General features: G+C 40.5%; 1 pseudogene; it reads right to left on the minus strand.

Annotated features, from left to right (window-relative positions):
* Nucleotides 1-6,688: 6,688 nt before the first annotated feature.
* Nucleotides 6,689-10,734, minus strand: LOC117084841 (annotated as a pseudogene).
* Nucleotides 10,735-11,373: the final 639 nt, after the last annotated feature.

Here is an 11,373-nt window from a genome sequence, read left to right on the forward strand (position 1 = left end):
CACCTGGACTTCTCAACATGGCCAAACTTCTTTTTTTTTTTTATTTTTTATTTTTTTTATTTTTTTTAATTTTTATTTTTATTATACTTTAAGTTCTAGGGTACATGTGCATAACGTGCAGGTTTGTTACATATGTATACTTATGCCATGTTGGTGTGCTGCACCCATCAACTCGTCAGCACCCATCAATTCATCATTTATATCATGTATAACTCCCCAATGCAATCCCTCCCTCCTCCCCCCTCCCCATGATAGGCCCCAGTGTGTGATGTTCCCCTTCCCCAGTCCAAGTGATCTCATTGTTCAGTTCCCACCGATGAGTGAGAACATGCGGTGTTTGGTTTTCTCTTCTTGTGATAGTTTGCTAAGAATGATGGTTTCCAGCTGCATCCATGTCCCTACAAAGGACGCAAACTCATCCTTTCTGATGGCTGCATAGTATTCCATGGTGTATATATGCCACATTTTCTTAATCCAGTCTGTCACAGATGGACATTTGGGTTGATTCCAAGTCTTTGCTATTGTGAATAGTGCCGCAATAAACATACGTGTGCATGTGTCTTTGTAGTAGAGTAATTTATAATCCTTTGGGTATATACCCAGTAGTGGGATGGCTGGGTCATATGGTACATCTAGTTCTAGATCCTTGAGGAATCGCCATACTGTTTTCCATAATGGTTGAACTAGTTTACAATCCCACCAACAGTGTAAAAATGTTCCTATTTCTCCACATCCTCTCCAACACCTGTTGTTTCCTGACTTCTTAATGATTGCCATTCTGACTGGTGTGAGATGGTATCTCATTGTGGTTTTGATTTGCATTTCTCTGATGGCGAGTGATGATGAGCATTTTTTCATGTGTCTGTTGGCTGTATGGATGTCTTCTTTTGAGAAATGTCTGTTCATATCCTTTCCCCACTTTTTGATGGGGTTGTTTGTTTTTTTCTTGTATATTTGTTTGAGTTCTTTGTAGATTCTGGATATTAGCCCTTTGTCAGATGAGTAGGTTGCAAAAATTTTCTCCCATTCTGTAGGTTGCCTGTTCACTCTGATGGTAGTTTCTTTTGCTGTGCAAAAGCTCTTTAGTTTAATGAGATCCCATTTGTCAATTTTGGCTTTTGCTGCCGTTGCTTTTGGTGTTTTAGACATGAAGTCCTTGCCCATGCCTATGTCCTGAATGGTACTACCTAGATTTTCTTCTAGGGTTTTTATGGTATTAGGTCTAACATTTAAGTCTCTAATCCATCTTGAATTAATCTTTGTATAAGGGGTAAGGAAAGGATCCAGTTTCAGCTTTCTACTTATGGCTAGCCAATTTTCCCAGCACCATTTATTAAATAGGGAATCCTTTCCCCATTTCTTGTTTCTCTCAGGTTTGTCAAAGATCAGATGGCTGTAGATGTGTGGTATTATTTCTGAGGACTCTGTTCTGTTCCATTGGTCTATACCTCTGTTTTGGTACCAGTACCATGCTGTTTTGGTTACTGTAGCCTTGTAGTATAGTTTGAAGTCAGGTAGCGTGATGCCTCCAGCTTTGTCCTTTTGACTAGGATTGTCTTGGCAATGCGGGCTCTTTTTTGGTTCCATATGAACTTTAAAGCAGTTTTTTCCAATTCTGTGAAGAAAGTCATTGGTAGCTTGATGGGGATGGCATTGAATCTATAAATAACCTTGGGCAGTATGGAACATGGCCAAACTTCTAAGGCATGTGAGCTTAGCTGACAACACACAACTTGGCTGTGGCCATTGATTATCCCACTGATTGCTGGAGAAGCCGAGCCAAGTTACTCCTTCTTTGCTTCACGTATCCAATCAGTTCAGTCATCCTTAGGCTACGAGGCACTGCATAACGGCAATAAGACCCTTTAATGCCCTTATCTTCCAGAAAAATCGGCTTAGGATCCAATCTATAGAGCTCCATTGGACTTTTGTGTTACCATTTTCCACAAATGCCATTAGCTCCCATCTGAAAGTCACCTAAAGCCACATCTTCCAGGCGTTGCTGGAAACTGACTTAAGCTAGGCTCTGCTAATGTCAACATCATGTGGAAGCAAAGTGTAGTCTGTATACTATTTAGCTGTTTCTCTTTGCTTTAGATGTGTGCCCAATGCTTAAAGCTTATAGAGCTTAGAGAGGCACGAGTTTTTGGTAAAATACGTCGGTGTTCTATTGTAAAGGCAAAGTATCAAACTGTTTATTGACTGTGAGATTAGAAATTCTGGGTGGATATTTAGTTAACTATGTGTGTTCTCCAGACAGGTTTCCAAGAACCAGATCTAGGGCAAAGGAGGGCATTTTTCTCTTCACATTTTTCATGTAGAATTACATGTTTTGGGGGTCCCAAAAGGCCATATTTTGGAATATATCCAAATCACTGTGTGCATGTTCCTTTCTTGACCACAATTCCTCCAACACAAATCAAATTTAGAAGCTTCCTATAGTTCCAGATGGTCAGAATCTGAACATATCTAATTACCATTTCCCATTGGGATTAATGCCAACGAGGGGCTGAGCTTCTGTCCAAATGACATCTACTTTCTCCTTAGTTACTTCTGATTCTTGCATCTTGCCTACTGCCAATTATGAACATGAAATAAAAATGTTCAGTTTGTTTACAGAATTCCTGTCTTCATTTAGTTTATGTAATTCAAAATGAGAAGCAGCAAAGTTTCTTTCAATTTAAACCATCCAAAATGGAGGAATCTTTAAATAAAGAGAAAACAGTTGGAACTTTAAAATATCTATTATTTTTAAATTTCTTCTTCATCTTTTCTTTCTTCTATTTTGAATCAAAGTTACTGTGGGCACAGATCTTATACAGTTAATTACTTCCCCCACATTTATTTAGCATGTACTATGTTTATCGAACTTTGTTAGCTATGATGAGAGATGTAAAAATGGACAAGATTTCATTCTGCCTTCTAGGAATTTAGGGTCTTGTAGAAAAACAGATGTGTTAAAAATGCTCTGTGTCACACAAGGAATTAAACAGTGCTTTTAGGGAAGAGATGAAGATCAGTGGTGGACAAGAGACTCTCTGTAACTTGAATGTGCTTTTCATCTTAGGTAGTTACAAATTATCCAAGTAAATTATTTTTTGAAACCTAGAAGTAAAAGCTCATAACACAAGAAAGAATGTCATGTGTTTTCTTAGAATTTTAAAACACTCAGGGGAGCAGGGATGGGAAAATTAATTCTACCTGGGAGAATCTGGGTGGCCTTTGTAGAGGCAGTGCCATGTGAGCTGGGTTTGAGGGGAGGAAAATCCCTGCAGGGGTATGGCACAGAGCTCATGGAAATATTAGGGTTAAACTGGGAGGTAGCAGACTTTGAAGTTTGCCCAAAGAAATTTCAGTGAATGAAAGCAGGAGACTGTGAGACTGATGAGTGGGTAGTAGAAGCCCTTCAAAAACAAGTGAAGGAGTTTAGATTTCATCATCTAGCTCAGCATTTCCCTAAGACTGATCTTCAAAGTATTGGCCCCACGAGAGGCACTGAATGTGAGATCCACATACTTAAAGATTCATCATAGACATTAGAATATTAAAAGCTCTGATCAGTCCTACAGTTAAAGATTCTTGCCAGCTGGGAATGCTGGCTCATGCCTGTAATCCCAGCACTTTGGGAGGCCGAGGCAGGAGGATCACAAGGTCGATATCGAGACCATCCTGGCCAACATGGTGAAACTCCATCTCTACTAAAAATACAAAAATTAGCTGGGCGTGGTGGCGTGTGCCTGTAGTTCCAGCTACTTGGGAGGCTGAGGAAAAAGGAGAATCATTTGAACCCGGGAGGCAGAGGTTGCAGTGAGCCGAGATTGCGCCACTGCACTCCAGCCTGGTGAAAGAGCCAGATTCCGTCTAAAAAACAAACAAACAAACAAAAAATTGGTTCTTGCCTTTCTTTATTTAACCCAACATTTCCTAAGAGCTTCTGACTACAGAATTCTTTAAAAAATAATACTGTGGAAGGAGTACTTTGAGTCTACACAGAGCTAACACTTACATAGCCTAACTATATGTTAGACACTGTTTTACGTGTGTTATGTGTATTTGCTCATTTATTTATTTATTTATTTATATTTATTTATTTATTTTTTATATTTTTGAGAAGGAGTCTCGCTCTGTTGCCCAGGCTGGAGTGCAATGTCATGATCTCGGCTCACTGCAACCTCCACCTCCTGTGTTCAAGGGATTCTCCTGCCTCAGCCTCCGGAGTAGCTGGGACTACAGGAGCCTGCCACCATGCCCGGCTAATTTTTTCTATTTTTAGTAGAGATGGGGTTTCACCGTGTTAGCCAGGATGGTCTCGATCTCCTGACTGTGTGATCTGCCAGCGTCAGCCTCCCAAAGTGCTGGGATTACAGGTGTGAGCCACCACGCCCGGCCTGTTTGCTCATTTAATCCTTACCACACTTTGTGAAGTAGGTACCATTATTATCCTCATTCACATATGTGGAAGCTGAGGTGCAGGGGGCTAAGAAACCCTTCTGAGTCCAGGGTCCCAAGCTAATAAGTGATAACTCTGGGGTTTGAACCCAAGTGGTCTGACTGCTAGGTCTGTTTTTTAATCCATATAATATACAGCTCCCTAAATGCTGTTTCTGAACCAAAGAGTAATGTGATCATCATTAGGTTTGAGAAAGACAATGTTGATGGCTTTGCAAAAACTTAGAGGATGAATTGGTTGACTCCATTCGGCAGTTCTTTTTCCTTGTTTTGTTGTGAAAAATTTCAAACACACAGAAGAGTCAAAAGAACAATATGATGAATACCTGTATACTCAGAACCTAGATTCGATTGTTAACATTTTGCCATATTTGTTTTATATCCTTTTTTTTTTTTTTACCTCCTGAGCCAGTTGAGAGTAAATTTCAGGCTTTATGACTTGTCACTGCTAAATACTCCAGTGTGTGTATCTTAAACATAAGAACAGTTTAGAACTTTATGCTAACATCCAAGTGAGAGGTAATGAGTGCCTCAGCTAGGGCTGCAGCAATCCAAAGAAGGGGGTGAAGTGGGAGAAGTGTGGATTACTCATTTGTCAGCTACTTTCAGATGATATTCTCTTAAGGTGGTTTTTCGTATATCGTGATAAGGGCCTGGCACACTTTGCTTCATACTGGTCAATGTGAACCCTAAGAAGGAGCCTAATTTATAATGGGCTTAAGCAAAATATAACTTGGGTGTAAAGTTAGTGTCAAAATATAGGCACATACTCTACATTCTTGTCTGATAAAACTTACACTGATATTGATGCTTCTTTTTATTAACAAGAATAATGTATAGTTTTCAGTTACTGGACACATATAATGTCTTGAGTATTGTTGTAGACACACTATACATATCAGTACCACTACTGATAATAATAATAAAGGGAGAATTCATTGTTAATTTTATTGCTTCAGAAATTTAGACCAGTCATCACCTTCTTTTAAATTTCGACACTTTTCGACCTGCTGGTGGAGAGAATTATCTTTTGTGTTTTCAGTTCAGATTAGACATCTCCTAAGTGTGAGCATATCCAGTGCCCATTACCACCCGGATGAATTAGCCTTGTTTGGAGAAATGGCTGATTCCAGATTTTGAGGAAGAAAAGTCTCGGTTTAACCTGAAATATTTTATTGACTAGGTAACTATGAAAATGCTCAAATAATGATAGAGCTATCAAAAAACCAAGGAGCTGACCGAAAAGGACTCCTATTAACCTAATTAGGGATAATTTGAACTTCAAAATCAATAGTAATTATACTGAAATATAACAAATATAAACATTTCTTGATTCCAAAGTGATACTAGGAAGAAAGAAAGAGAGGGAGGAAGATGAAGAAAAGAAAAGCTTTTCTTTAAAGCAGAATGCCAGCTAATAAGTACAGAAAGAATTATAGAATTAGAAAATCTGTTTTGCAAACTTCCCGGTATAATAATTGATTTAGGTGAGAACCATCTCTGAATGCTAAAAATCATTCAGAGGTTTTTAGCAAGATTGTTGAAGGATGGGGTATTCACACAGTTTTGAAAAATCACACCATGTATTATTTATTAATTACGATGTGATAGAGTATGCCTTTGCAATGGAGAGACCTGGCAGTTACCATTGTCCCCATTGCAACAATGGGTCAGGCTATTAGGTGCCTCCGGCTGTGATGGAGTGGGAGGTACACAGCATAACCTAAGTGGAGTTCTTGCCAGAAATGTCTTGTCTAAATCCAATCATGAGGAAACTGTCAAATAAATTCAGGAGATGGAACATTCTGTAGAACAATTGGCTTGAACTTGTCAAAGGATTTGGTGTCAGGAAGATCAGAGGGTCACGATGGAAGACTAAAGAAATACAGCATCCAAATGTAATGTGTGAACTTGGCTGGATGCTGAATTTTAAACAGCTGTAAGAGACATTTTGAGGACAAGTGGGCAATTTGAGTATGGCTAAGATGTTTAATGATGTTATTGAATTCACTTTTTTTTTCCTTTTTAAGGAGTTGAATTTAACTTTCTGAAGTAATTGCTTGGGAAGAAATGCAGAGGAGTTCCACAGAAAAAGATGACAACCAGAATGATACTCCATCAGCCAGATTTCTAAAATCCCTCCACTCTGAAATTTCTTTTTTGTCAGCTAAAACTATCTTCTGGGTCCGTTTCCTTAGGTGAGCCTTGTTCACATTCGGCATCATACTCAGTGCTGATATTTATTATTTTGGTTTCATTTTCCTTTTTGCATCTTTATGTTTCTTCCGACAATCCATACGCAGGTTGTCTGTTCTGGCCTCCCAAGAGTTCCTGCTAATATTCCTTCCCGCTCCTCTCCAGACTAAATCAGAACCTGCTTGAAGTCCTTCATTATTCTTAGAGGAAAAGAAAAATCTAGTGGTCTCTTTCTCAGGTAATGATGCTTCTCCAGGACTGGACTTTCTGTGATCTGTTCCTTCAGTAACATCTTCCTCTTCGGAACTGCCGTCTTGGAAACATGGGTCTTTCTCGTCTCCAGAACCCGTCTGTTTCACCTCTGTGAGTCTCTTCCTTTATGTCTTTACTGTCTGAATCAAAAAAGGAGAACGTGAACCTGCTGGGCTGCTCAGCCCCACTGCTCAGAGCTGCAGGGTCCTGGATTTCCTCAGGTTTCTCTTTGCCACACTCCTCATTCCAGGGTGTGTCCTCTTCCTTTTCACTGGTATATTTTGAAGTTTGAAATATTTCTTTCAGATCCATAGCAATGTTATGATACCTTTCTTTGGACACCTCAGGTAGCTTTTCAGCTTCCTCCCTTTTCTTTTTTTGTTTTTCTTTACTTTCTTTTGGTTTATCGTGTCTTTTTCTTTCGTAAGTGGCACGGTCTTGCTTCGTTGGATCATAATGTATGCTGTCCTTAAATTTCTTAGCAGCTACTGATTCTTTGTAGAATTGCTTAAGTTGACTTGCAAAACACTTTGTACAACATTCAGGGCTTTCTTTTCTTCTTCAGCAGGCTCTCTTCTTCCTAGTAGTTTTCTTTTCATTTAACTCTTCCTGTTCCTCTTCACTGTACTTTCTTGAAATCAAGAGTTCATGCAGAATCTGTCATCAGTGCCAAGGTGTGACTGTAAATCCATGAGCTTCTGTCCAGCTCTGCCCTCAAACTGAGGTTTAATTTTGAGCCTGTTACTGTTATCTTCAGAATCAGATTCCTCATCATCACTGCTATCAGGCAGCTTCCTTGATGTTTCACCCATAGACTCTTTCACCCGTTCCTCTCCTGGACACCTCTCCTCCTCACCCATAGACTCTTTCACCCGTTCCTCTCCTGGACAGCTCTCCTCCTGAGTAGGTATCTCCTCTGTTTCACACTCACTGTCAGAGCCGAAGATGATGTGCGTTAGCTTATCCTCTGGATGACCATCCACATTTGTCAGAGCATTGTGCACCAGCTTCTTCTGCACTTCTTTTGCTTTTTGCCTCGTTTCCAAGGCTGCCAAGTGCTTCTCATCATCTTCAGCGTGCTTATCCTTACCACTCAGATCAGAGGAATTACTAATAGAAAGTGAGAAATCAGTTTTGATTTCCTCGGTGTCCTTGGATAATACCTTTGGTGATTTTTCAAGAGACGTGAGGCTGCTCGAGTCAGACCTCTCTTCCTCTGAAGCTTCTGTCTTTGTGGCACTACGGCAACTGTCTTTGTCAAAGCCGATGTTGTGAGTCTTTGCGCTAAGACTTAAGGACTTCTTACCTTCTAATGGCAATAAACTAGAAATAGAATTCTTACTTCGCTTTTCAGAACTGCTAGTGGACACTGCCTTGCGATCCTGGTTCTCAAAAGTGTTCTTTTTTTTTTTTTGAGATGGAGTCTCACTCTGTCGCCCAGGCTGGAGTGCAGTGGTGCGACCTCAGCTCACTGCAAGCTCCGCCTCCCGGGTTCACGTCGTTCTCCTGCCTCAACCTCCTGAGTAGCTGGGACTACAGGCGCCCACCACAACGCCGGGCTAATTTTTTTGTATTTTTAGTAGAGACGGGGTTTCACTGTTAGCCAGGATAGTCTAGATCTCCTGACCTCGTGATCCCCCCTGCCTCGGCCTCCCAAAGTGCTGGGATTACAGTGTTCTGTCTTTTTTGAGGCTGAATATAGTTTGGGTCATTTGCCTTCTTTGCATGTTGGCATGGAGGCAGTTCACCCGATGAGCCATTAACATATGGGGACCCATCTTCCATGGATATGATACTGGGATCCACATGTTTCATGGAATTCTGATCTTTATTAATATTGTTAGGGGCAACACTGTCTTTCAATGATTTTTTTTTTTATTGACTCCTTTTCATATGAACAGCCTCCTCCCTTGAAAACCTGGAATTTTGGCTTTAAGTTGTTTTTCTTTGGTTTCTGTTTGCCACAGGTGCTCTCCTCTCCTTCTAACAGGGAAGCCACAATGTCCTCAGGACAAATACACTATCTGCGTCTGTGGAGGCCAGCGGGAGTGTTGGGGCTTTTGAAGCCTCTGTCAGACTTGCATTGTGTCGTGGTTTCTGGTCCATCACTCTCAGTATTTTCATTTGGAACTTTCTGATCAGTGCCAGCCAATTGTTCCAAATCAGCTAAAGTAAGATTCACACGAAGGCAGTTTGTTTGTTTGTTTTTTTGTAAATCATGGCATTATACTCCTTGTCTCCTTCAGAGTCAGCTAATTCTGATGCAGAATCAGCATCTTCACCGCTACTGCACTGAGAGGGAGATTTGCGATTAAGAGGCTTTAATCCATGACCGAGGGCTGACTCTACATTGCTTTTTCTTTTTTGTACTTTAATACAGTGATCAGAAAGCTCACAGATTTCTCTATTTTTGAAGGAAGTTTTCTTGTCTGTAGATTTTTCCATTTGTGAAAGTGCTGTACTGTTTTTGACCTTAGCAACATTTTTTTTTCATCGCAATGATTTCATCTGTATCTCCTGAGTCAAACTCACAATCATTTCTAATAATATCATCACTGTCATGGTAAGATACATTAGTTTTAATACTTAAACCTATTGAAGAATGCAATTTGTGAATTCCTGATTTGAAATCATCCCTTACAACTCCAAAGAGATCATTTTCAGATTCATTTATTGAGGGCTGTACAGTTCTCTATAAGTTTTCCTCTTTTGCAATCATCATTCTTAATTCATCTTCAGAATCAATATCATCATTAGAAATGCTATTTCTCTTCTTGGCAGTTTCCAAGCCAGAAGTCTTAAAAGGTAGATTTTTAAGTTTCTGAGTATCAGAAACAGGTACAGGAGGTGATTTAGAAGTAATGCAATCACAAGTTCTTTTCTGTGCAGCCTGTTGCTGTGTTAAGGGTGTTCTCTCTATTACCCACCTGGGCCTTGGACTCATGATCAGAGACCCAGTGGAACTCTCATCCCTCTGCACTTTTATCATCTTCTTGGGAGGGCTATGGAAGTCAGAGAAGTCTCCTCACCATTTCTTACTCATAGGGTCATTCCCTCCTTCCAATTCCCAAGTCAAGCTGGATATAGGAACGGTGTTTGTGAAATTCTCCCCTATCTTCTTTAGGTTGTGGCAGGATTTTGAGGGATCATATTTTATAATTTTATATTTATGATAATTTTTAAGGTGAAGAACAAGTAACACTCTTCTGAATTTGCTCACAACCCAACTCTCATACCTTAGCACTTCTGTCCCTGGCACAGCTTTCATATGGAATTCCACTCCTCCTATCTTTTCTAACAAGTTGATGTTACCTTTTGTTGATTTTCCTTTCTTAGCTTTTGCTGCTTCTTTCTCTTGGGCCAATCTGTGCAAAAAGCTTTCTTTTGCTAGTTGAATTTGTAATGCTCCACCTTTCCATTTTGTTTTACTTAGAACAGACATACATTTTTTCAGGTCTGCTTCTGCTACACTGATGTTGATATATGCAAAGATTTTCTGTGGGTTTCCTTGGTCATCTTTCCCTGTGATGATGTCCACATCCGAAACCTCTGCAAATCTGCTGAACTGATTTTGTAGGTCTGTCTCAGAAATTTCCTGGCCAAGGCCACCCACATAAAGGTGCTTCCTTTCTCTGTTCATTTTCATGAAGGCTGGGCATATACTTGGTGTGTTTTAGTGGGAAAAGTAATTTTCTCAGCCTTGTTTCTCCGAGAAGACCCAGAGACGTAAAGAGAGAGGCTTGGAAACTGCTTTGTGATTCTCATGCCCCAAACCCACTCCTCACCATGTCATCACCTACAGCCAGCACTGCTGCAGCCCCTGAGTTCACTTTTTAAAAGGCCTGGTAGGCCAGGTGTGGTGGCTCATGTGTGTAATCCTAGCACTTTTGGAGGCCAAGGCGGGTGGATCACCTGAGGTCAGGAGTCTGAGAGCAGCCTGACCAATGTGGTGAAGCCCCATTTCTACTAAAAACACAAAAATTAGCCAGGCATGATCGTGGGCGCCTGTAATCCCAGCTACTCAGGAGGCTGAGGCAGGAGAATTGCTTGCACCCAGGAGGCGGAGGTTGCAGTGAGCCGAGATTGTGCCATTGCACTCCAGCCTGAGCGATAAGAGTGAAACTCCATCCCAAACAAACAAACAAACAAAAGCCTGGTAATGGTGTTAGGTTGTGTGAGAGAATGTCCTTGTTTGTGAGAGCTATGTGCTAAAATATTTAGGGATAAACTGTCATGTTGTTTCCAATGTACTTTAGGATGGCTTGACAGTAAGAGGTGTGTGTAGGTTCCTGTATTAGTCCTTTTGGGATGTTATACCAAAATACCATAGACTGGAGTGCTTATAAACAGCAGAAATCTATTTCTCACAGTTCAAGAGTCTGGGAAGTCCAAGATCAAGGCACCAGCAGATTTGGTGTCTGGTGAGAACCTACTTTCTGGTTCATAGATGCCACCTTTTCACTGTGTCCCCATGAG

The sequence above is a fragment of the Trachypithecus francoisi genome, unplaced genomic scaffold (assembly GCF_009764315.1).
Source record: "Trachypithecus francoisi isolate TF-2019V2 unplaced genomic scaffold, Tfra_2.0 Lachesis_group1, whole genome shotgun sequence".
Lineage (NCBI taxonomy): Eukaryota > Metazoa > Chordata > Mammalia > Primates > Cercopithecidae > Trachypithecus > Trachypithecus francoisi.